The 26,214-nt window shown below is 42.4% G+C and overlaps 1 long non-coding RNA gene across 1 annotated transcript in view; it reads right to left on the bottom strand.

Annotated features, from left to right (window-relative positions):
- Positions 1-435: 435 nt before the first annotated feature.
- Positions 436-26,214, bottom strand: part of LOC147757984 (uncharacterized) — an 89,876-nt gene continuing 64,097 nt past the window's right edge. Inside the window, exons 2-4 of the long non-coding RNA XR_015321642.1 lie at positions 2,722-11,631; positions 2,222-2,369; positions 436-1,869 (exon numbers count right to left, since the gene is read on the bottom strand). This is a non-coding gene — a long non-coding RNA (uncharacterized LOC147757984). The remainder of the gene's footprint in view (positions 1,870-2,221; positions 2,370-2,721; positions 11,632-26,214) is intronic.

Genomic DNA, 26,214 nt, shown 5'->3' with positions numbered 1-26,214 from the left:
TGCTTCTAGGCGACTAACAACACTCATATACCGACGCGCTGTACGCAAAAGCTTTACAGAGTCAGGTACTTACGAAGGGATCATGTCTGTTCTATCAATGCTAGAGAGATGGGGAGAATACTGGCGACGGCAATTACTATGTCTCCATTTTGTTGGGTACGTGCCATATAGTGCGGCTATATCGTGCTGTTAATATTCAACGGATTTTTATTGATAACTGTGCATTTGTATCGTATCTGTGAGAGGACTGCAACACAGCACCGATGCACGGCGATACAGACTTGACCAGCAAAGACTAAATATATATACAATACGTATATGTAATAAATATATGTATAATACGTATCACGTTTGTAAAGGCGTCTAATTCTATGGATGAAATCACGTATAGTAATAATTAGCTTGCAGTAAATAAGTATAAACAACCATAAACGATTCAATGACACGCCTGCGAGTTTCTGTTTATTCGAACCCTTTTCAAATGGGACCCATCTTAATAGATAGTGTAGTATGCGTTTGTTGGTATCTCATCGTTAAAAGCATCGATTCCAAGTTTACAAGGTGGCGTTATTACGTCTTCCTTCCGTTTGCCTCGGCGACGACAGAACGCGTTCAATTTTTGCCACCTTACGCTCGCGTTTTCTTTTACTTGGTTGACAGTCAAGTGGTCTTGCTGAATGTGATCAGGTGCATTGGGCCGTAGTGGATTTTGTTTTCGACGGCACCGACGCTCCAGACGCGAGCAGAGCATGTCGCCGTCGGTTATGTCGATTTGATTCCATAAAATATTGCCAAAGATGGCATCAACTGTCGTTAGTTCGTTGAGCGTCGAAGACATTTTCGATCGCATTTTTTTCGTGCACCTCCTAATCTATATATATATATATATATATATATATATATATATATGTTTTCCTTTCATATAAGAGCAGGTAGGCGTTCAGCCCGCGCAGTTCCATAAACACCTGACTTGACGTTCGATATCGTAGCAAATTTAGGCTTTCGTCTGCCGATCCGGAATCGACCTAGCGAGGCTGACACGGTCTGCTCCTCCCCGAAACCGATTTGGACTTCGTGTCGTTATTGGCCCTCGAGAGGTGGAGGGGAAGGAGATGCTGGGTCGGTTGCTGCCTGATTTTGTTTCACACGTAGCATGCAGAAGTTAGTATTTACGATAATGGTATAACCAAGGAAACGTTATGTGCTGGTACCAGCGTTGCCGCAAGTTTAGCGTGACCGACGGCGGCCGCTTGACTCCTGTGTTCATCGCTTCGGTTTTGCAATAAGCCTGTCGTTGGTCGTATGGACAGACAAATGGAGAAGCTGTTCGTTATGAAGTGCGACGGACCGGCCAATGCCTGCTCTCCGCTGTTTTGGGTTTTCGGCTCCATTTGGGGGGGGGGGGGGGGCACATGAGCAAAGTTGAGACGCACAGGAGATGATGATGGCACGTGAACCGTATGAAAGGTAGCAGTACGCGCAAAAGAATAAGACAAAACACCGTGGAGTAGAACGTTTTTCGATAATAGAGCATCGGAGCATCAGAAAGTTAAGGGAGCATGACACATTTGTGAGACGAGCTAACGTCGTCCGCAGAGGTTGGGGGTGCACCTACTGACTGAGCTTTATTAGCGACAATCGGTGCCTTGCGGTGCAGAGGTTTGATCGGAAGAAGACACCTACCTGCTTAGTCATGCCAATTTTCATTGTATATATTTGGCTCTATATCGAATAGTTATTTGTTGTTTGTTCGTCGATGATTTTGACAGAATTTTTGCAGTAGTTTTGACTAAAGAGAGCGAAGCGGTGCTCAGCTAAGGAGGTGCTGAAGTAAGCAAGTACATGATTGAAGTAGCTGGAGAACGCAGACTGGAAGCAAAATATTTTTATTTAATTAAAATTTTCTTTGTCAATTAATTGTTGTTATCGATATTTATATGTCGGTACATATATGTTGTGGATATTAGATAGAAATTGGCGTGTGGTTTCACCGTGGTGAAGGTGGTGACCTGGATAGCATAGCGTTACGAAGCTTCTATAATTATAAAGCTATCTGTGACGGCCGCCTTTTCAATACAAAACTACGCTGACTGTATACGTTTAACTAAACTATATCGATATTGTTGAATGGAAACGTTAAAACTTTCAGTTGTGATTGAATATATCAGATAATGTTGAGGATCATTGCCACCAGAGATCATATTGATTTATTTCAACTCACCATTTTTCTGTTAGTTATTGTTGAAATCACTGAACGTCTTTGCAACGTTTTGGCTAGATTCGCACTCCCATTAGGCCATAGACCTTAAGCCAGGCTTTGTTGGCCTGTCCATTCGGCGATTCGTTGCATCACACAGACGCCCAAGTCCCTTCAACGAAATGGGCACGGACAATGAGACAGAACAATGTGCACCGATATTCATTTAACTTATGCAAATAAAAAAGGCAGTGAAATTTGGTACTCTGATATGATGAGTTGACAGCAGGCAAAATTGAAAAAAGTATATATATATATATATATATAGGTATCAATGTCTAACAGAGCTGCTTCTTCACACTTTTACCATCACCATACATTTTGGACATCAGTGGATACTGTAAAAACGTCATTAACAGCTTCATGATGTAATGATACCAACTTCCGTGCACTAATATGTATAATTTAATAGAAGATCTATAATAGAATGCGATATTCACTAATAAAAATCATACAATGATTACCCGCGCTACTCAAATGCGTTTCAAAGCTTCTTTCGTCTGTCTTGGTCGTATTCTTCAAGAAGCTTCAATGTCTTGCCCTTGTTCGTGATTGTCATGAGGTAGCAGAGTCGGAGACTCTCACCAAAAACATGATTCCCTCGAAATGAAAATCCATCGATCCATGAAAATCCTCGTTTTTGGCGATTGTGGTGCATTCCGCTGCGGTGTTTTCTCGATACGTCCCAAATCGGTCCTGACCAAGGGTTAAATTTCGCACCCTTTATCTAATGCGTCGATGCTTATTGTATGCTGAACCCGCTTTTAGAGGATACGCCAATAAACATATTCACCCATTATACTGGATAGCTTCATTAAGGGGTCCGGACGTTTTCAAGGCTTTTGCAGAGATGTTGAACTTCGAGATTCCAACTTAATAATCAGATGAGCAAGTAGGAAATCGGACAAACAACTACTGATATCGTATCAAATTAAAGAAGCGGTCCCAATTCTTATTAATCCACAGATCCCGGTACTGAACTAGCGCTACGGTAGTACAAGATGTCAAAGAAAATAATCATCAGAAAACAAAGTAGAACAGAACTGATAACTCAGAAAGGAAATGCAAAGCAATCCGTATAGCACAGCGATCCTGACAGTTAACACTGAGACTTTGCGTAGGATTGTAACTATAGATTGGTCTTGTTTTTCTTGTTATAATTTTTTTTGCACTGTCAGTGATCAGTCCATGGTCGAAATGCAGAATAGAAATCGAATGACGGCGATCAGATTGAGTATAATCGGAAAGCTCTATCTCTGAACTAAAGAGAAAACACTACGGCTTATTTATATCAAATATAATGTATATTCTTAATAAGGATTTACTGATGCTCGTTTATAGTTGCATCTGAGTTTATAGTTGTACACTGAAGTAGCGTTATGCTAATGCCTGTAAGGATGAAAAATATTGAAATGTCTCATATTGTTAAATAAGCCCTTTGTTGAATAACTGATGAGTTTTTCATCGTCGAAACAAACAGACGTGTAGAAGACGGCCTTCGACACGTACTAGTGTGTTATATCCTCAAACTTCGTAACTTACGAACAACGTTATCAACAGTGACAGAAACAATCAAATAGAATAGATAGGACACATGAGAGCATTTCCGGACAACTCTGAAATGCAAAATACTGCGCAGAACGTCTGGGATAAATTGAGGCAAAAATTGATGTAGTCTCTATGCGGTAAATTACCACCTATTTCTTCCAAAAGCCTCGATCCCGAGTGTTAACGGCTTACGGCCCGTCTTGTAAAATTCTTTCTCCTAATTTTGTGATGACAATTACCGTGAGTGAAGCCATACTATTACGGTTAAACTCATTAAGATTTCGCCAAAACAAGTTTTGGTTCGATAATCGGCCAAAAATCCAAGAGACGACAATCGCAAACAAACAGAAGTACAGGAAAACCCCACGGGTTCAGAAGGTATTTAGGCTGCTCGTGGCCGGCTTAAAAAAGAGAGATTTCTAACAAATATTTTTCAAATCTGCAAGAAATAATCGAGTGATTAGAAATTGTTGTTGACACCTTTTCTGGTTAATTTTCGATTCTTTCTTCTCGACCTGTTTTCGAGATCTCCCGCTTTAGCGAAAATGGCGGTGTTTTTTTGGGTTCTTGAAATCGAATCGTTTCGTGAGCGTCAGTTCGTTCGTTAGAAGAACATTGAGCAATCGTTGATCTTCCGTCAATGCCGTCGTCACGACGAGCTTTGTTACAGAATCAATTGACTTTGCTCTAGCACCAAGAATAGCAAGCGGACGGATACATCTTACGACAAACAATCCGCCAAACTTTGTCTGAATTTTTCACGGAGAGCTTGCACGAATAGATCTCGGTGATGTCATGTCTTTCGTCATCAGTCGCCGGCCATGCTCTTCTCCGTTGCAACTCGAACTCTGGACCGTAAGCTCTGGATCGCACTCGTGGTTGTCCTTGTGAATCCAGCTAATGCCATCATGCGTGCTCACTGTGAATAAGCGTAATAGCCATAACCGTCGTACGAGACAGAGACGGAGACGTCACGCTATGACTAGCCTCCTTTTCGTTCGTCTCCTCAGTTCGCGTGGGTAGCGTACCCTTAATTGCTATCCTTTCGTAATCCTTGACACCTTCGAACGCTATAAACCCTGTCCGTCAGTGTTATTTTTGGCCTGTTTGCCCTAGTCGATAAAAACGCACTCGCGCACAAACCATCAACATACATCACATAACACCTCGATAAATGCCAAGTCGATAATTGGCAAACCATTGCGGTAACTCGTTGTTTGTTAATTTGTTGTCTTCAATGCCTGCATTTTTCGCCGTTCGTTTTACGGTGTTATCATGATATGACGGTGATACAGGCGAGCGTCTCTTCCGTTCGTGCGCTTCAGCATTAGCTCCGAAAATAAACTGTGGCAGTCAGCTTCATCGTCGCAACGATTAAAGCCGCTTCTACTCAGCAACGATATTGTCCATATAGGTCAGCTAGAAATGCGACTTTTACTTAAAAGTAAACCAAAATGTCTATGTGGATACGTACGTTTTTATCACTATGAACCGTCGTTATTGTTATTGTGGACCGCCGATGGCTTACGCATTATAGATATAGAACGGGGAATGAGTCAATATTGACGCTTTTTCAGCGACGCCCACAGTAACAACAAAACAACACGTCAACGCGATCACCTTTAGGATAAGTCATATTAAAAATTGTTACTGCTGCGGTTGCCTAGATACGTACTTCATGCCGCTGTGATCTTGCAGTCGTTACGTATCTGCCTAGTAAATTTGGGGACACATTGGGGCGGTCTAAATTTGGAGCTGAGCGTAGACACGCTTCATTTTATGCTGGGAAGGGCCAACGGCTTAAATACCGGATTCAAAACGTTTCATTCAAATATTGACATTATTCTTTTATATACATTTATTGCAATATGTAGTACCTACCTATTATTTTGTTCTAGGTCAAACTCGACAACACCATCAGTCGCTGGCTCCATCAGAATATCGACAGGAAAAGTAGAAACGACGCGACTACCGCGCAACGGACAGTTCTCTGATAGAATGAACATTGATTTTTTTCGTTAGGCTGGCATTTGTAATAGCAGAAAAGCCTATTTATATTCAGCCATAATCATGTAGCCCTTCTCGGCCAGACCCTTGTATCGTCTCCCGTATCCATTTCGCTGCTGTTGTTGTTGTTGTTGTTGCTATCATTGATAATCTGTTATGGCTGTTACTAGTGCTTAAATTCTAACGCCTGAGAACGCCAGCTGCGCCGTTAGCTTTTGCCTACTTTTTTTTTTTTTTTTTTTTTATCTTTAGCACGTGTTTCTCAACGATACACGATAATGTCATCAGTATTCTAAAAGCCGATATAAGGAGACCGCCAACGCCGATCGGCACTGATGAATGTTCTACGATCCGGTTTAATTTTAGCACGCGGAAAAATTTGACGAAATTTTGCCATGATGGGAATGCGTTCATCCGTTACTACGGTGAACGCGCAATGTTATAACTACTTGTGTAACGCGTCGTTTTTGTGGAACGTAGACAAAGATTAGTTCATATTTAATCTTTCCGCCCTGAACAAACCGCAATGTTCGTTTCGGAACGTTCGTAAATTAACGGCCGTCTTAGGACGGAGAATATCAAGTGTCTAATTAGGACCATGTAAGTAAACTTCAACGGATCATCTTTTCGAGACTGTCTTCATTTTTTTACGTCTTTTGCTTCGGCTCATTCCGAGCCTTTAGCATTGGCCCGAACAATCAATTCCGTTGGGCCTCTTGCTATTATATTGTGGATTATAGCTAACGAAACTGTTCGACACGGTCACGAGTAGCAAGAACTACCTTGTAAAGGACCTGCCGATGGTTTTATTGGGCAACGATATTTCTAGCAGACGCAATAAATATTCATAAAGTAGACGCAATCTTAAAAACAAAGCATAAGAAAGATGCTCTATGTAGAGCTGTATACATGCGATAAGTTCACCTTTTCTGTACTGTAATCAGCTTTACCCACTGTGGGTTAAGAGTGGACGAGTTCTACACTTTAAAGAGCCCAGATGGGGTGTCTCTCATATATGAAACAGAGTTTTTGAAATCACTTAGCGCTTTTGGCAGCGCTATGTTTGTATGAAACAAAAATAGATATCTCATCATTTTGTTTTATTTACGCCTGTGATCTTGTAATCGGTCTCCCATTCCTCTAAATTACATAGGTCCGTGCCCAAGATATCACTGTGTTATCGATGACTCGTTAGCCCTTAGCGGATACTCCGCTATTTTGACAGGCAATTGATTTCAGCTTTGAAAATTCCATATAAATATAAGATCGCATAAGAAACCAAGCGACTAAGTAATATGAAAATATCGATATACGTTCCAAAAAAACTTTCATCCTTTCCAAGAAGAAAAAGCATCTTCTATCCTGCGGCAAACTAAGAAGAAATTTTCTCGGTGGTTATTGGCTTTCTGCCTGTTTCGAAGGAGGAATTTTTTGTTGCTAGTCCACATTAGGGCATCGAGAGTGAAGCTTCTTTTTACCATAAGGCTGATTTTTCCACAGAGACGCCGCTTTTGTTGAGGAGCGAAGGCTTCATGCAGTAGAATACACGAATCGTTAAGGCCGTTCCTAAAATGGTCGCCACACACATTCATACTAGATATACATACGTATTAGATAAAAGTATTCTCGATTGCCGAACGGGCAAATGGACAAATTTTAAATCAAATTATGTTAAAAAACGGCTCTTAGTTTTACGTTACTACTCAACGGTATCTGCGTCACACCTGTATAGCGCATCGTAGTCGATGAGATGAACGACGATTTCCGTCGCACACCGACACCCGCGTCTGTCTAGTTATCATTTACGAGCGACACTTATTATTATAGGACATCAGAAAGGAAATTTCTGCAGATTCGAGAAGTTGGAAACGACAACGCCGATCGACTTATTCAGTTCGACGGTAAACACGAACGCGGATCACCAATTATTCATACAACCGCATATTGAATAGGCATGAAAACTTGCCACCAAACAGTACAATGTACCTGCAAACGCAAAGGTCATTGTAGGTAGCTTTGAATGTGTGTTCGTTCCCGCCACACGACCAATCATGTCGTTTACCTATCTATGAGCGTGTGTCGCTGATAAAATTGAGTCTGCTTGAAAGTTTCGCCAGCCAACTTAACCGTCGAATTTTAGCAAAAAACACTTGAGCAGTTGAAAATAGTCAACGGGATTTCAGGACGCACCACTTCATGAAAGCGCCCACTTACCCCACGACTTGCCAAGAGGCATTATAACAAACTTTATAGTCGCTAACAGTCGGACGGCAACGTTAACGTCGGTTACCGCTATAGTAGATATTTCCGAGCCAGACCACTGCGGCAGTCTACGTCCTTCCTCTTTGGCGCATATTCGAAACGCGTGGAATTAATGGCACCCCATTGGGCAGATTGTTGTATTCTTTGCGCGGTTCTTCTGCCGGCCTCAGCCTACGTTCGTTTATCTTTCCCATAAGGGCGGCATCGTGGATCGACCTACGGACAAACGGCAACAGGCGAAGCGTGTGTAACGCCTGCTCGAAAGAAGCAGAACTTCTTCCACTTCTCAATGGAAAACTCATTGGAATGCAAGCGGAAGGGGAAGTGATCATCGGGAGTGTCCCGAGGCCTTAGGGGCGTGGCCGCCTCAATATTTGCCGCACCCTTCCATATAGGAAGAACTGAAGTTGTTATTGGAACATCCGAAGAACGCCGACGCTTGCACTAGCTGCGGTATCGCGGGTAGGACTGCTGCGCATCGCTGCTGCTATGTCGGCTGGTTCGTGGGGCCCGCCATCAGGGCTAATGTTTTAGCGAAGCGGGATATTTAAACTGAGATGATTGTTACTTGTGGGAAGAAGCAGGCAGAAGTAACCTAGAGCTTACGTACTCTGTCCGATTGTAAAGCATTAAAAGCAATAGTTGATTCGAAGCTTTTCAAATCGTTGCGGTTCGTATTAATAATCTGCTAAATTTGCATCCAGAATTATTACGTCTTATATAACTCTATAATGCGCATACTTGCACACCCAACAATTCTGTTGTTATACAATGGCCAATAGGTGTCTTCATAGACAATGGATCGAACGAATTCAACAAGCAGGGATCAAGTTGTAAAAAATACCTGGACTGATAGAAACAGCTACATCAACAATTGCAATAAGTTTTTGACCTGACCCTTTGAAGGCCGATGATCGCGTCAGCATACGCTCACACGTACGTGCAGCCTTCTAAAAGTTCAACTCGATCTAGAAGTATTGCGCTTCAATTATTGCACGGATTAATCAGCCAAGTCGATTGAGCTCCTCAGCCGCTCGCGAATCACAGGCACGAAAAGACGTTGCTATATCGGAAGCTGTTTCCTTCGGGACGTTGTTTATTTCCATTGTCCCTATGGGTACCCATACAAAAGCTGTTGCTATTTATTTGTAAAAGTTTAGTGACCTCTTGGCGACCGCGATACTTCCACGTCAGCGCGTATTGTAACTGGTTAAAAAAAATGTGACACCTCTTCGTGCCACAACAACCCCCCAGAATAAACTAGCCCCATTGGGCTGTTTCGTTGCGTGTTGCGTTGACGCTACCATTGACCATATTTACAGATATATGCAACGAGCGTGACACGCAGTACTAATTCATGTGTTGTACGAGAAATGTCGAAGCGATGGAAAAACGTATCAAGTCGAACTTTGTTAACGGTAAAGGCGATACGGCACTCTGAAGTTCGACCTATTTTGTGTTCAGGGGAATTAAGGCAGCATCAGAGGTCTTTAATGCTTGAGCCCATAACTGGTTAAGGAACGGATCCAATTTTATTTTTCTTTTCCCCATGAAAAAAACAAGTCTCAAGCTTGTGTTACACTTCCAGCTTATTTTCCAGATTATTTTCCATGGTCCAACCTACCAGAAAAGCAGTCGTTCATTGTAACGTACGAAGGTAAAGTGCGAACTATTGTAATATCTAGCTAGCCGTACGACGTACGCGTTATGTTTCTGACTTGTAACTGTTGCATAATTCAGCATTATTTGACTTTCGCGGGCGAGCGGTGGCCGAAAAACCGTGATTTCAACGGCAGCTAAAGTTCTACTTCTATAATATTTGCTTATCTCGATATTGTTCGGCACAGTTTCCCCCTATAATCTAGCCTTATATCTATATTCGGAGCATGAAGTGTCATTCTTCGCGTTGCTAGGCCGTGTAGCCAGAGAATACGCGAAGAAGGGATGATTATCAACCTTCGTGACTATGATGTACACGCAGCAACGCGAGCGTGTCCTATACCACAGATCTTCTTGAGAGACTCAGCTCACATCGTGTAGCGGTGATCTGCAGACGCAGTCACAGTAGCCAAGTATCAGCGTAAAGTGCAATTGTTGTCCGTGGTTAGAAAAACGGAACGAAAGAAGTGGCGGGTTTAAGAAGATTTGTGCGTGTGACGAACTAAAAGCCCGGGCAAGTGTACTGAGAAAGTAATGTCGAATATTTGCTTCTGGCTCAAATAGTCTTCATGAAGATAAAGGGCTATGGATGGTCAAGACGCCTCGCTATTTTAGATCAGCCAGCTATGCAGTCACACAGATAGTATGCCGGTCTAATGTTTGCGAGTGATGATGGTTACGAGTGGGAAAATCGTGAAGCCGCGTCAAATAGTACGATGCCGTCTAAACGACAATATTCCGACAACTATTCAATTCAGCCCCGAATAAAGTGCATCCGCGAAGTTTTAATGGGAGCTTGTTCTTTCTGGAAACAAAAAAAAAAAACAGTCATAAAATCACAGACTCGAAAAAATGTATGTCCTGGTAAAATTATAACGACATTTAGATGACCACGCGTATGGCCGCACGTTGAAGCTGTGAATAGTTCGGGTACATAGAGAAATTAGACTGTATGACAGGTACAACGGTGAAATGTGTAGATAAATCTGGCTTCAGTTAAGAGCAACACAAGACACACTTTCTGGCACGTTAACGTATTATAATGATAATACAGCATTATGCTACAATAGAGTTCGATAACTTATACCAATGATAATTTAGCACATGATAATGTATTGCCGCTAATGATATCCATCCATCTTTCGTCGTTTTCGATTGGATCTTTGATATAAGTTCGGGCTGAATAGCCTATTAAGCTTGAATATATATACTTTTCGATATACCAACTACGCTTTGTTCCAGGCTCAAGGATTTGTGAGTGTCCATATTATCTGTAATCATTGCATCTTGGCAACGGCATCAAAGAGTTGTTCAGACAAGCGCTATATTTGATAGGCTCGACTTGGCTTCCGGTTATACCCAAGCAAATAGGTAGACGCACAAACGTAGGCGTACTTCAACAAACCAATTATTAAGAGACGAAACTTTCCTTCCAGCTTGTCCATCTATTTCACGCGTATAGTTGTACAGTATAAAACAAAACTAATATTTGGCTATGGTGCGTATCTCAACGTCCGCGGCACCCCTATCGCCATGGCGTTATTTTGACCAGCTATGAGAGTAGCATCAACAACAGTCGTATCAGCTGAATCTTCCCTGGTAGCCGAGGCTGAGACTCGTCGAAATCGTCACCAATCGACCAGCGAAATTCTGCGACGATTTCGTTGTCTCCAAACAAAATCGTGGTGCGTCAGGATTACCATCCGACTGCACAGTCGATAACGGAGCGATATGCTACCTCAAGACAAAATCCATGTTACGACGATATCTTCGCTATTGCAACGTCGTATATTCCAGTTTTATCTGTCGAGTGAATCGACGATCTGCTGCTTGCGAAGACCAATCATCCCCTTGGAGAACCGCTGTTCACTGCTGCCCATCAACATCGATTCCGCCATCTGCAATACAATTTGTACCTGTAGTAAAGATATGTGGGTAAAACGGGAAAGAGAATAGCTAATGTTATCATACTGAGCAGCGCCTGGCCGCCCTAGCTGGCAGATACGGTCAACGTTCCCCAGGCATCACGGCCTTTCAGCCGTAAACACGACGAACCCAAGCAAACCACGTGAAGTCTACAATACGACAATGAATATGTTCAGCGAGACGGTCGCTAAACGCTATGAAAGGGAGGGAAAAAAAGTCGTAGAAAAATATAGATGTTTGTCTATTACTACGCCGAAGAGACGCGCGGCATTTGTGCGTTGTGTGACTTGTCCTTACACATCGTCTTCTCTTCGTTTTACCAGGGACTTTTATAATAATATCAGACTATTCGATCCGAGATAGAAGGGGTCGGGATTTTGTTCTTGAATGCTTCGTACTGTTTCCGCAGATGCCTATGCTATGTATCGCCCACCACGTAGTTAAGGAATACTGCAGATTGGGGTCGATTATTACCAGAATTGTCAATCTATGCCTAGGTCAGAGCAACGTATCGACCGTTTTGTGGTAGACACGCTTGACTCTGCTTCCTGCCCGATGCTGTCGTGTATATCGATTTGAGTGGAATGCAGCAGAATTATAATTATAGATACCTTTAGTGAGAATCAACTTTTCAGTTAAATTGTTATGGATGTTGGCACGGACCTAGAAACTTTCGGAAGTTTAGGTATAGAGGGATAAGTTACGCACGGCCGTTATGATCATCCTTTCACTGTCCTTTTGAGTCTGTATTGAAGGGTTTAGTTGTAGAAGATCAGCTTAGGTGGCTGCGAATTAACCATCGCTAGTAAATATCTAAATGTGTATGATTCTGGCTGTAATCAGGAATTGTTGCTCCCGACACGAACATAATGTAATATCGTTCCGTTAAAGAACCGTGAGGGGAAACACGGCAAAACAATGACAAAAACATAGCACCGGGTCAGCCATTCGTGGTACCCTTCTATGTTTGTTTAAGACGAAAAAGCTAATAAACGTTCATGCCATAAATACAAGAAAGGTCTTCTCAAGCTCAGTGGCGCAGGAAAACAGATCTAGAGGACAACAACTGCCTTGCCTGCGATGGCAATGCGCTTACAATACAAAGGAAAAAAGGGTTTGTTCTGGAGGGGGGCATCGTGTTTTTACTAAAGGTGCAAAAACTGCTTAGCTACCCCTCTGACCTGAGGAACACCTTGCCCCGCTCCTCACGTTTTATTTTGTGTTTGTAGCAATCAGATCTAAACACAGCTATACTGAACGTCAGTTGCCATAAAACAAACGCTGCAAGAAGCCAACTCGTTCGATGCGTTTGAACGAATGTTGGTTATAGTCGATCGTAAAATGAAACATCGTATTTAACGAATGATATTAGTAATCCGATTCGGATGAAACCTTCTCAGGAATAGCTGATGTTGTGGATGCGTAAGACGTGAGTTTTGCACATAAATAGTTGAGGAATGGGATCAGGACCAAAGTTGCCCATTCTAAGTGAATTTATAGTCTAGTTTCTAAGAAAAAGCCTAACTAGCTCCATTTCTATCGTGCTCAAACATTCGAAACCTCTCGAGCGAAAACAAATTATTGGATAGTGGCGTTACAGGCTGTATCCGACTAATAATTTAGGCGATTCAATCAACGTTCATTGACTCTAAACGCAACCGGATCACCAAACACTTCTAACAGGAAATGTCATATTTGCAAAGCAGGACCACCCTGCAAGCGACCCAGGATTGGCTGAATCCATTAAATCATTTGGAATCTTCGCGTTCTCTTTAGGACGCACGTGCTGTTCAGTTGGTTCATACTGCATGCTCATTGCTGTATACCCGTTAACCAACCCAGAACCTGGTGGCTGGCCGCGTTCACGACGTACTGCCAGTAACAACAAGCATGTGAAAAGAGTTGGAATATCGGACGGGTTAATGATCGACCGGTATCGTGTTATTCTGTGCTTCTTTCACTTTCGTAGGCAAGAAAAATTGGCAAAGGGCAGAGAGCGATTGATGGTCAACATCTGTGCTTAGCGATGCCAAACAAACGTTCGACAGGAAGAGCAAATATATCTTGTTTGCCCCATCTTTTTGCGGATTTACAGAATATATAAGCCACCAACGTGTTATGATGGTGGTCGCCGGTAAAACCAGCTTGAACATGCATTTGATTATGAAGGAAGGCCCCCATACCCATTTCGAAGATATATCTATCATCGTTCGTTCCGACCCGAAGGTATTCTAATCAGTAATATTTGTGGGTTAATCTTGGTTTACACTTCTCAACTACCAACATCTATCGAGTGTATTACCCTTCTAATTGAGTCAACATATTTATAAGGAACACAGTAGATAGCTTTTCCTCTTAGTTGAATAGCTACCAATTGCGAACACAAGATGACACGCAAACAAACACAAAAACAAAGTTGTGTGCCCTATTCCCCGTAACTGTGTATGCGATTTTCTTTTTTTTTTTTTTTTTTTACTATATTTCCTTGCATCTTGTACCCGGCTGCGTAAGTAGTGCATGATTAAATTCGGCCACATAGATATGACCAACGATAAGACTTTTTCGCATTTCTGTAGAATTCGAACGGAGTATTATTGAATCATCATGCTTCGTAGAGCTTTCGCTTCTTTGGTTGCCGCTGCTGTCGCTAGCGAGTAAGAACTGCTGGCACCCATAGGCAGAAATCGCTCGCGGAGAACGGCCTTGTCTGACTGATTTAATACCATTTTTTCAGTCAAACGAAATGCTGTTGTGCAGACGCTGAGCCAGAAAAAGACAGGCGCAGGACAAAGATTTAATTGTCGCTGTTCCCCCGGCGGCTGTGGTTTATAGATACGTCATGCTGCTGCTCGTGGCTCGAAATGCCATTTAGACGATGGAGCAATCACGCGTTGCGACGCTCCTCCTAGATACTTATCGACCCAGTTTAACTTTAGGTCAAAGTTCTTCGTGAAGAACGTAGACTACGGTTTTTGGTGGGGTGTACGGCCGAATAACGAGAACAATTGCATATATCCTGTACGAGCGTGACATTCGCTGATTATGCAGATGGGCATACTGAAATTGATTATCGGATGTTTTTTTTTTTAAAAATGCCGGTTAAAACGTTTGCTTATATAAAGCACGGGCTGTTTGACTTTCAGCTTTCAGTTAATGTACAGCTTCAAGCTCTGCCATTCAATGCCAATAAATAGAAAACGGAAAATACAACATGTATCTGGTAACTTATATTTAGTGAGTTAAGTTGTTTCGAAGGTTTTTCGTAATTGAAAAAAACTATTTGTGCCGCAAATATAAATTACGATATCCCTATGAAAGCTACTGCTGTTTCTGAAGTAAAAGATGCAGTGTTTCGGCCCTATACTTTCTCAGTCGAATTTTTCCTGTCTCCGACCACATTTGACACGCTGGGTCAAATGAATTGCCCTGGGTAAATATCGCTCGTTAATATTCACTGGTTCTTGAATTTATCTTCATGTATTTTTATAAGTAAGTACAGAACTCTGATGCAGTATGTCTAATACATGATTGCATTCATGTAATATGTAATGTTACATCTAGTAACTTTATTTGCTGCGTCGCATCGGTCATGTAACACTTATGTTAGTTACCGTTTCCGAAACGACGAAAGGAAGTGCGCAATAAACATATGAGCACTTCTTTTCGTCTATTTGTTGCATATCGAGAAGTTCCTCTAGCTCAAACCACATAAGCCACCAATAGATAGTTCCAGAGTAGTTTTAGTCAATCATTGTTAGGCATTCCCGATCAGACAGCTGGCCCCTACAAGCATGATATCTAAGCCCGGGTTCGAACCCGCCTAAGCTTTAGCAGGCAAATACGTTACCCTAAGCCACTGTGGAACACCACCAGATAATCTGATGATCGTTACACAAGGGTAACGTCGCTCAATATGGTCCAATTCTGTCTTGTTCCGTACTGCGTTCTTAAAGCTCGACGCTCGTCGTTAGAAAAACAAGTCTTGCCATTTTCTTTCGCCAAAGTGACAAATTGTGGCTTGTTTTGGCCGATGTTCGTCAATGAACAATTTGATCCAGCTGGGTCCTCGAATAGGTTCTAACCGGAAAATTTTTCCGTGCTTGATGAAACAAGACGACGTCCGCTCGGTTAGCTCGGATATTTTGGACACGGATGACGATTTTGCGCTGATCGTTATTATCTCGCTGTTTGTAGCACGTCAGCGGACTGGTGTTTCGCAGTCATGCAGTGTAGGGCTTACCGACGCGACCTTCTAGTAACGATTAAATTGTTTGCGATCTAATTTTTTACACGGTCTTGCAGCTCGTCCCTTTCAAGTACGTTAATTTACGTTCACTAAAGTTTATCGTAATGTGGCGTACGCAGTAGTCTCTTAGAACAAAGCACTACAAATTCCTTCGAGCTAGAACTGCCCCCCAGCTCAGTACATAAATTAAACCCTAGTGGGTTTTAGTATGCCCGTTGACTGCGCGCATAGGAAAGGGCTAAGGAAGAAGGCGAACGGAATACAATATGGCAAGCCCAGACGCTGGCTAATAGGTACACAAACGACAATTTTAGTAGCAACGGAGATCTAACGTAGGGTATAGAGTGGAGGCTGACGGTCAATGGTCAGTTACCTTTGGTAAAAGTGAGACTACCATCGAGATAGCTGGACATGGTCACCTGCGATGAGACTGTCGTAGCGGTCTAAGCAACGCTTCGTATTGGGCACGTGCTCGTGTATCATTGCGAGCACCGTATGGAGGGCAATGAACGAAATTGTGCAACTCTCTCATGTTCGGCAGGGTAGATTATAAGATAGATAAATTGGCTTGTCAGCTTTGGCACAGAATCGCACTTGGTCAAGCTGCTTCTGAAACGAAATGGACACGCTTTAGATCGAGAGGCTCGCTGGAACGTAGCGTCTCATCTATCAAAAATGATAACATGATTACATAGACGTTGAAAATAATGAGGAGAATAGAAACCTTTTCAAGGATTTCGAATGCGACAATGATGAACAATGCATTGAGACCTTGCGTTGATCGGTCATCCTTAATCATCGGTCACATGTTACAACAATATATAGGCTTATGTTTGTTTACGTCAGGCGAGCGGGTGGTCGATTGTATAATACAGGATGGACAGATGGCAACAAAAAAAATATTTCAAGCTTTACGTCCGTGCTAGTTAAGCCGTTAGTTCACATGGCTGGCCCTTTTTGGCACTGAACGGGCCGTGCCTAAGCTCAATGTTTTTAATATGTCCATAAATTTAATACATACATATATTATTACTTCCCTTTCAGGGGGACGCTAAGTTCCTAATACGTATGCCACCCAGTCGAGAAAAATTCCTAATAGTCGAATATCGAATAATTCAATAAGTAGCACTCTGTCACGTCAAGGAGCAGGTATTATAATTGTATAATAGAATAAATCGCCGATGCTCTATATCGGTAGGTGGTAGAATGTAGTATACATATTTGAAAGGGAAATCAATCAATATTTTCCCTGAATTAGTCATGGCTACGAACCGATGAACAATACCGATACGTTTACAGATTAAAGCCTGGGTATGCTCACTATAAATCAGAGAAACTTCATGAGTCATCAGCAGACGAGGCCGTACGCGAGTCTGCTGATGATGGATGAGACCTGGAGGCCGCAGTTCGTAATCAACGGTACGGTCACAGAGAAGGGAAACTTTTTTAGGTGTAAGACGTATTTTGATTCGATTGTGAATAAGCTACTAAACAAAGAAAGTAGTACTTTCTTTTCAGAAATGGCATCTCTAAAGGTTACTCTCGAGCAATCATTATCGCCTGTGTTTAGAACAGTATCCCAGTAGTAATGGGAAACGAACGACAATCCCTGTTCAAGTTCTTTACATACATCATTTCCTATTACAAACTGTAAAAAGAAGTCCTGTACATGCACTTGACGCTACAATGAGAAACTGTTGACGAAATGGTTACGTTTGTAAGAAGAAGAGAATTACTCTGGCAGACTACTGAATTCAGAGGTTTCATTGTGTTACGTCGTTCACCGATCGATTGAGGTTCGCTTTGCCAAACAAGCTACAAGCGAAATTAGTCAATAGAACGGTGGTAAATAAAACTATTAGGGATTTTCAAAACTATCAAAATGGAGCGCCTCGATTCTTGCGTTTACGGGTTCGACGCTTTGGGTGCTATAGCTCGTTTCAAGAATCTGATGTGATCTCCTTTTCATGTGGGGGTACGAGCCATTGAACAAGCGAGCCTACGCAGCCGTCAGTTTATTGCGTTTTGCAGAATGAAAATCCTCCCTAAATAATCGCGCTCTATAGAGGTCTTCCCCATCCATTTTATTGACTTCACGATGAACACAAGCAGAGCTGAGAGTTAAAAACTACCATATCCTCACGCATCGTTTACTCCCTTCTTCTCTCTCCCACAAAATATATACCCGCAATTTGATATTTTGTTTGTCAATCTGTTAAATTGACGTGCTGTTATGGAGACCAATAAGGCGATATTTATATTAATTCTTAGTTTTTTCGTTTTGGCGGCTGTGTCTGTTGTAGAAATCATTTTTCAATAGAGTTCCCCCAGTTCTGATCGTCATCTCGCAGTGACTGCCCATCCATTCGACGGGTGTTGGCTTAGTTGTTGTCGCCGGTGCCTATTATCGTAGTTATAATGGCCCGCCTTTTGTCAATGGGCTCTCCGTTGCTAGGGAGTGCCGCACTCCGTTGAGTAAAGGCCCTACGAACCATCCGCCATATATGCCGAGATCCATCGAATATGAAGAACACGAAGGGCGCGACGCGTCGTCCGTTCGCGCTATCCGATGTTCTTGATAGAAGAGAACGAGAGAAACTCTCTGGAGTATATGGTGGCTGATGGCATCACGCGCGTCAACTATATACTATCATCCAATAACACCACAAGTTAGCTAGACGACAATCTGCTCCATTCGCTATAGTATCACGCGTTCTCTCTCTCTCTTTGTCTCTCTCTCTTAGAAACGAAACAAGCCTTATATATATATAAGGCTTGTTTCGTTTCTTTCCTTAGTCACCCACAAAGCTGCTCAAGGGAAGCGGTAGTGGCCTTTATCGGCATGGACGCAGCTATCCATCTGGTCAATGGATCTATTAAAAATCAATTTGAGAATAGAATGCCGATGTTGGCTTTTATTGATGATGATAATGTGTGTATAGCGCCCACTTGATTTCGATTTCGAGGCCCTGTTTTCAAAATATGCATTGAAGAAAGATGCTTGCGGCGGTCCTTTTGTCTGTCAGCTGATTATTTAAGATCACGAATAGCAAAGATGAAAAGTATCTTGCGTTTTATACGGTCAGGGATATGTCATGTATTTTGTGGCTGTCTCGACTTCATTACTACTATTGCATCTTTTGTTAAATGAAATAATGGATAAAACGAATTTGTGCCATTAAAAACATCTACAGGTACAACTCGTATCAGTTGGAGGCTCTCATAGCGCCAGGATCCCTTACATTTCACTCGATCAAAGAACTTTTCTATTTACACAAACACGTATCAACTCTTTACGCCGTGCGAAGTTTTAACTCGTGCGGAGGCTTTGTCACGTTATAGAGATAATATCGGTTAGAAAGTTGCGACTTTTAGAAGATAGTCCTTATACACGAACCCGTAAACGCTACTCTAGTCACATCAGTCAATTTCAGCAAAAGCGACAGAAACCAAATAGAACGCATCACCCCACCATCAAGTAACCCTGTTAAATGAGGCGAATCTCTGGATAGAAACAGATGATCGTGTAGCAGGTGGCTAACAGCTTTCTGCAGGCAGGTGTCAATGGAAATCTCGTAAGCTGTATCTTTTCATTTCATTCGAGAGTTCGGGAAAAAATCCTGTTTACCTAGGCTTATCTCATGCACAGTAAGGGACTACTTAGCAATATCTAGATCGATGGAAGGTCTAACGGTGCATCTATTTTTTCCACTGCAAAATTATTAAACTATTTGCAAAAGAATTTTCGTTTTTTATTCAAAATTTTTATTTCAATTTATAGTTATAAGAAGCTATTTGAGCTATCAATTAACGGGACCGAGTGATTTGGCACGATATTAATACCGGAGGAAAATCCTTGGGAATTTATTAATAATCGTCTACAGCTATGGATTTTGAAATGTTCTGTAAAGGTCCGTTTAGCTTGGGACCCTATTAAAATCGTATATCATCTAACTTAAGTAGCAAATTATATACGTTCATAGTACAATCAGAGCGCAAGTAACTGTTGCAATCAAAAGTATGAAATCGACGTACGTAATTATATATATATATATATATATATATATATATATATATACATGCATATATTAAGGAAGAGCAATCGTAGCTGATTTCCCCTCAGCGGGCATCTGGTACAGCATGCACGTAGCACATCTATAGTGCTACATGCATCACATACAGCCACGTGCGTGAGCAAGACCAATTTATCATAACGTTATGGCCCCGGCAAGGGCACGCTAGTTTCGGGAGGGGGATTATCGAAACAGGAGTTCTACTACCAGTAACCTTATTACTTCTTCTATCAATTAACTATTGTTCATAACGTCTATTGTAAACCCAGTGGAGCATCAGCTCCTCTCAGCCAGACAATGGCCATTTGGCACGTTTGAGCGGAAGATTAAACACGGTCAGCCAACACGAATGTAGCCGGAGCGTTCTTATTGCATATATTATAGCATAGATATTTTAAAATTATGTAATTAAAGGAGAAACTAAATAGCTTGACGGAAAAGGATACACGGAAATGTGTGAGTGGAATCTGTGAAGATCTTTAAATTAGGCCAATATTAAAACGAAGCGCTAAAATTGGTCGTTCTGCGTTGTTTGCCAGTAAATACATATCTGCAGCCAAATTATAGACGGTAGTCTATTGTTATAGGTAATCATTTGTATCTACAACAAATAGCCACTATATCATCTTCGACACAGTAGATGGGTACGAGATCTGATATGTGTTACGTAGGGACAACTATAATTCCGGTCGCCTCGTGGGCCTAATCGAGGCATAATATTATTTGTGCCGCGAAACGGCCACGAGGCAGAAATTCGGAGAAGAAACGCATGAAGGGTACAAGGCATTGGTGCGAATGTTTGACAGAGTTACGGTTGGATTTTATATGTGCGCCAATTAGGCGTTCGAGTAGCCGCAGCCATTGCATAGACCTGGTTGACTTCGATGCGTGTCCAACGGGGCAATAGGCGCCGCGATACGCGCCTAACGTGCACGTGCATATTAGAAACTGATACTGACAGAGCTAAGAGTGGCCGACAATTTGTCGTTGAGAGTGCCGTTTCCGTAGTCATCGACTCCAATCGCTAAGCAGGGCTCCTCGAGTGCCGAAATACCGCCACGCTATCCGCGCAGTCGATAGAGTTGAGGCCATTTAGCTTGCATTCTACTGTAGCTAGCAATGAGCGTATATTTCGTCTGTTTCCCTGCAGTAGCAATGCGTCTGCTGGTATAATTGTGATGATGATGTCTCCGGCTACAACGAGGACGCCGCACGGTAGTCCAAGGCATAGGCCGAAGTTAAGGATATCGTGCGAGATCCAAGTTCAAACCATCTTACGCGACAGAAACAATCCCGAGAAAACCGAAATAACAACAACGCTCGAGCAACAGAAGCATTAACATTGTCCGTTATTGGCAATTAGCTGTGAATGGTATTGCCAAAACATTGATGCCGTGTGCCACTGTCAGAGTGTTTGAATAGGAAGCCCATTACTAACTCCTGCTACCATAATTACATATACTACCATTATAACTCGTACGGCGGCCATGCTCACTAACTCGGAGCGAGCTTGGCAAGAAAGCCAGCCTGAGTGGTGATGTGACTCTTCGTCGCGTATGGTACAATTAAGGAAAGCGAACGACTCTGGTTATCTTTGCTTAATCAGGACTGGTACGTTCTCGGATTCGTTCTCGCTGCTTCGTCAGAGCTATTCCCCTCATTCCTCTCCTTCACATAGAAATGAAGCCGGCCATTGTATCGAGACAAGCAACGATACAGCGCCAGAAAACAGTCAACTACCGCAACGACAAGTACTCACAGCACGGCCATGTCAGTTCCGTGCTGCTGTACGAGGAGAAGCGAGCCGCTACTGACGACATGAGCGATGTCGATGTTGTGCTTCTTCGGCCGGGTACAGCGCGAAGGCTCAATCACTTTGGCCTCGCCTGCTTCTATCTTGCGCCTTGATTATTAAAGTACATTAAAGCGTTTGTGTTTCGAGATTAGAATGGAGGAGGCAGCAGCTAGGGCTGTGGCGGCACTTACTGCTACTACTGCTGCAGCTGCGACGTCTACGATGCGCGACCGTGTTTTTGAGGGGCGACCGACGACATCGCTCCTTGTTGCCTCAAGCTCAGAGGCTTTTTCGAGCTAAAGGCCGGCCTCCTGTATCAGAAACCAACAGGGAGGCACAAATATGAAAACAGAGACACGGTACGACGACGTGTTTGCGCGCACGTAGTCGGTTGTGTGGCAAACTATGGTTGGCTAAGCGGCAGGCCTTATTGCTGTTCCCGGTTCTGAGCGTTAGTTAGTAATCTAGCTAATGCCACCTGGTAGATGGTATGCGGAGGGAAGAACGTAGCGTGGCCTGGCATTGTCCACGTATTGGTGGTATCGATAAAATACTGAGCGATAAGTATTAGGAAAAAGTCTTGTGTGGGGGCTTCGATTTGCCGAGAGTGGTCTTATGGCAACGGTAACGCTTTGCAGTCTCACTTGAACTTTTGCTCCTTTTACGTGCTGTTCGGAAGAGCTTTATTTTTTATATCAAGGATGTCTAGTATAGTATAGTGTAGAACGAATGGTTTGTTTTGTCGCGCATTATCAAACTATTCGTAGGGGACATCGACTATTCTAAGCTAGCTGTCCGTGATTGGTATGATTGTACTCAGGAATGGCGAACCAATTTAACATGGGAAAATCCTATAATCGAACCGAAAAACATCACCAAACCGATACCGATAATTTGAAATTTATTGACAAATCTATTAGTTTTTCTTAATGATACCTCTACACTACCCTTCGTACCTAGAAATAAGTATTTATTTACATGTGTTGAATATTTCATGCGTGTTATCACTTTACGGTGCAGTCATTATTGTCTATAAATACAGCTGCTCTGCAGGTCCGCTGCGGTGTTTCGAAGTTTTCTATAAAAAAAAAAACTCCTGTACCCAAAAACCGTCGAGGTGAAATACCTACTTAACTCATTTTTGACAGTATCTTCATTCGCTGGACGACCGCTAACGGTTGATTCTCCTCCCTCTCTCATACACTGAACAGAGACGAATGTCGTCGAATGCGTTGGTGACGGCTGACCGCCCGCTGGCGACCCGTCAATCAAACCCAGCTGTGTTCTGATCGAAAGGAAACGCTATAGTATAGAAGAATCCATAAAAACCTGTCTCTTTCTGCATCTCTCCCAGTTGAAGACCTCCTATGGGCGAAAGTAGTGATATACAGTCACCATCTGAGCCGATGTTACCGGATTCGACGGACCGTCGAGCAATGGTAGATCGTTGGTTAATTGCTGTCGAACGCGCGCACCAACGCCACCACGACGCAGTGGTCTCCGACGTTTTTTTTTTTAATAAGGTACCCTGTCCAGGTTGTTGAAATATCTGAGCTGTAAACGCAAAAGTGTCGTTTGTCGCTTCACGCTATCACACGGATCGAATCGTTTCTAGTAAAGACTTCAGCGGGAACGAGTGCTGATTTAAAAAAGCTAGACAAAAATTGGTTTTTGAATGTTTTCAGAGCTAGTGAATTACGGTCATCACTATAGTTTTACACTGCAGTGACCGTATGATTTGGCTAGTTATATAGGCGACTCTTGAACAGAAAACAAAACAGTACTTACTTAAAGTTATTTAACGAGACTTAAACTCAACGTAGCGAGTAAAGAACTTCGCTTATTGTTCTAATTAGACTCCCTTTGGCCTATTGGCCGCGGACTCTCAAAATACTATAGCAGAAACCGCTTGTGCGTAAAGTATTGATGACCTTATCGTTTGCATTTGGACTAATTCAAAGTAGAAATCACCGATGCAGACAACTTTTTACACTTTCTAGTTCTCATTTCTTTACACTAGTGTGTAGTATACCTTGTCAGCGACCAAACTGCAATTTTTATATAGCTCTCAGATGGATGCAACAGATGTATCGCATCTGCTTTGCCCCCGTGCCAAGAGGCAGCCATCCACTGCTTAATCCTATCGAATCGCCCGTTCAACGCAATTGCATCGTATGTAGGCACTGACAAACATACATTTGTCGTCTTTTTTTCGTCGAACTATCATTCAAAAATTAATCATGAAACTAGATAGGACTAGCCGACAGTTCTCAAGTAGGCCTAAACCTCAAAACTAGGCAAACTAATGAACATGACCGTGACGTGACTTCAGCAGCCCGTAACAGACCTGAGAAACCGACAGTACGAGACCACAACAAAAAAACACAGTAACGATACTATCTGGTGCCAGCATAAACTAATATGTAGGCTAGCACTGACAGAAAATTGGAGGCGGATCAGTAATCACATCTCTGGCCCGACTGAATGGTTCAATCCGACTGTTCCGTATGCGTACTTTTGTTAGTTTAAAAAAAAACGCGCTTTTTAACTGTAGCTCCTGCTGGAGACAGAGACATGTTAAACGTACGCCTTGCCAGAAGCTATTGTAGTTCTGCTCGCCGCGTCCGGCGTTCCTTTGGCTCCTCCCGGCGCCGTTGCAGTTGCCCAAAGTGAACAAAGGTACACACAGAATTTTTATAGGCATACAGAAGCAATTGAAACAAATTTGAAGAATTACAGAGGAAATAGCCATATAACATACCCCAGTAACTGCCACAAGTACGATGTAAAGGCATACCATTCAATGGTCGATATCTTTCCACAGTTTACCAACTTCGGTAACAGTAACGAAGTTACAATTTATCGACTGTCTTTCGTAGATCTCTTCTATTGTTATTGCTGTTATTATCATTGTGATGGTGGTTTTCGTATCTACCTCATTCATTTTTCTACCATCCTGGACTAAAAACAGAAAAACAAAAGGAAAAAAAACAGGATTATCTTGGGTCCAAAGATAGGTTCAGAGAAGAGCTGAATTAGCCAAGCAGTCCATGAAAAAGTCTGCGTCAGGTATGAAAAGAAGCGCATTAGTGCTATAATTAAAGAAGGAACCGTGGTTTTGCTCATTTCGATGAAGTTCTATGCTTAGCGTTTATCGTAAAATTAATATCGTCATCATCTGCCATACTGCGCAAAATGGAGAATTAGTGATTACCTTGTCAGAGGGCATGCCTAATAATAAATGGCACTTCTCAGATTATAAAGTCCATGGTCACATCTTATACGAAGTTATTGATACAGCCATCAAAGTATGAAGTACGGGAAAACGCGTTGAACAGATCGAGCCACAGAAAAGTGGCCCTTTGGCCTTTGACTGGCTAATGAAAGGAATAGCACTTTTCTGTGTAGCAGATTTAGCTAACGCTCGCAAATATAGCATTGATATTTCTTTTATTAGTAGCCTAGCAACTTACCGGCGCACCAGTCAAATTTGTTATCCATCTATCAGGCAGAGAAGGGTTTCTGTCGTTTTGTTCCGAAATTTTCGTTTGGAAATATAGTTTCTGCCCTGATCTGTGTAGCTAGAGATGGGGAACTTCGGCAGGTTAGAGGCCTTGCCGGTTGACAGCGTTATAACAGGTCATATCCTTAAAGCAGACAGTCCTTAACAGGTTTGCTTCATAAACAAGCTCCATAGAACTTGGCATAGGCCAACGAACGAACCTAGTTACATCAGGACTTTGTTTGTATTTTTAAGTGTGTGCGCGACTGGCCTGAATTTAATTGTCAGTCAGTGGGTACCATTTTGCACTGTTGGACCGTGTTCGTCCGACACGCAGCTATCACGAACAAAACAGGGTGCCGTCACTCAGACCGAATATACTATAATATTTTATGTAACAATGTAATAACGCGCTTTACGGTCTCCACGCTGGCCTGGGAACTCCGCTACGCTCACATAGCCAGTTTCATTATATACAATATTCTGCTTTCCCTTAAAGCTATCTGTGTGCTGGGAAGAGTACCTCAGCTGAGAAGTCATCACCAGAACTATTATTATTATAATACATCTAGGCTGCTAATGTCGTTTATTGTCAGTCTATGCCCCCCCGTTTGATTCTCCTCTAGGTTTTTTGTTTCGACTCGAGAAACGACAACTAAGGAGCTATAAATATACGATGCAATAATATATACTGGCCACAATGAACGCAACGCCATACATTTACCCGTACTGCAACAATTTCGGCTACCCTTTGGTCGCAAAAGAAAGACGAGAGGGGTCACTAAGTACAACAAAAAGTGAAACAAACGAAACGGGGAAAATTGCCCTTGTCTGGGCGTATATGCCACACTGGAGGCGGATTTGCCCTTCTTAATGCTGCTGTTATAATAATATTGTTGTTGTTGCTGTTGTCGTCGCTTGCTGTTATCGTTACGGTTA

This window comes from Varroa destructor, unplaced genomic scaffold (assembly GCF_002443255.2).
Source record: "Varroa destructor unplaced genomic scaffold, Vdes_3.0 BEIS01000002.1, whole genome shotgun sequence".
Classification (NCBI taxonomy): domain Eukaryota; kingdom Metazoa; phylum Arthropoda; class Arachnida; order Mesostigmata; family Varroidae; genus Varroa; species Varroa destructor.
The sequence above is the reverse complement of the archived record's forward strand: the minus strand, read 5'-3'. Positions and strand labels throughout refer to the sequence as shown.